Source organism: Protopterus annectens, chromosome 2.part1, assembly GCF_019279795.1.
Source record: "Protopterus annectens isolate FY-2018-M chromosome 2.part1, PAN1.0, whole genome shotgun sequence".
NCBI classification, from domain to species: Eukaryota; Metazoa; Chordata; order Ceratodontiformes; family Protopteridae; genus Protopterus; species Protopterus annectens.
The window spans coordinates 1158230470-1158232042 of NC_056729.1; positions in this window are offsets into that span (position 1 = coordinate 1158230470).

Below are 1573 nucleotides of genomic sequence, written 5' to 3' on the forward strand. Positions count from 1 at the left end.
GGCTGTGTGAACTGCCTTACCCTCATCAATGGCCTTAGTGACTGTTTCAAAAAAGTCGACCAAGTTCAAAAGGCAGGATCTGCCCTTGACAAAGCCAAATTGGGTAAGATCCAATGTCTGTAGGTCCCCAATGCCTTTGTTTATGAGTTCCATAATGATCCTTTCCATAGCTTTGCTGACCAGGCTTGTCAAGCTTATGGGGCGGTAATTTCCAGGATCTGTAGAAGCACCGCCTTTGTGGAGTGGGACCACTGTTGCTGTACGCCACTCTTTGGGTACGTATCCTGTAGTAAGGCTAAGATTAAACATCAGCCTTATGTGCGGGTTTAGTTTCTCTTGGAGTTCATGTAGCACGCAGCCCGGGACACCGTCCAGTCCCATTGATGCTGTGTTTTTAGCTTTGGAGAGGGCGGCTCTCACCTGGGCATCTGAGATGTTAGGGAGGCTACACTCTGCTGGGATAGATATTTCTCCTTTTGGGGGGGGAGGGGGCGGAGAAATTTGCACTGAACCTGTCTGCCAGAATGTTGGCAATGTCTATGGGTTCAGTGTATTTTGTGTCATTTTGGACTAACTCTGAGCATATCTGGGAGTTTCCACCCAGGTTTCTAACATAGCTAAAGAAGGCCTTGTGATTGTCTTTTGTGTCTTTTGTGATTTTTCTCTTAAAGTTGGCCTTGGATGATTTTATGAGTGATCGTAGTTTTTTGCTAGTACTGATCACAGATGCCTTCCCTTTTAGGGATTTTGCTCTGTCATGTAGTAGCTTCCTCCTCCTGTTGTAAAGTTTGTTAATGGCTGGGGTCCACCAGACAGGGCACCTGCCTTTGGGGGAATGGGTCTTGGTTTTATTAGGGATTGCATGATCCATGCATTCTTGAAGGTGCCCATAGAAGGCATTTATAAAGGATTCAGCGGTATGAGGTATAACCTGGTAGTGCTGGGGTGCTCTCGGAGCCCTGAACCAGGTTTCTGTTACTGCACAGATATCGATGTTCTCCATGCTAAGGAGAGTTTCGAAAAGTGCATCTTGAGGTTTAGACTTCTGGCTTGAGTAGCATTACTCTTAGTTTCTTATCCCTTGTGATACCTATGGAGGTGGGTTTGTCTTTGAGCCTTGCCTAAAAAGGCACTATGGGGGTAGCAAGAGCCTTTGCCAATATCCAAAGCCCAGGGGTGACAGGTGCAAGCCGTCCCTAGCTTAAGCATCGTGGCTTGTCGAGCATATCATCCCAAGCTGACAGGCATTGATCCCCTTTGAATGACACCAGTACTTAAGCCAATTGTTGAAATTGATCATCTTGTCTTCATATTGTGGCATCATTCTTGGTGAGGTAAGATGCTACTCAAGGTCAGGGTCATACCGCCTGGGCTACATGCTCAGAGAGCTCCTTTATGTCTCTTTCATGTAGTCCAGGGAGGTACGTCTCAGGTCATTCACACCAGCATGGACAATGACTGAGTCATATTTGTACTTGCCTTGGAGTGACCTGAGTGCTTGTGTTATGTGGCGATCCTAGCACTGACAGGCTGCTCACCGTGACCCTCTCCTTGTTCAGCCTGGTGAGCGGAC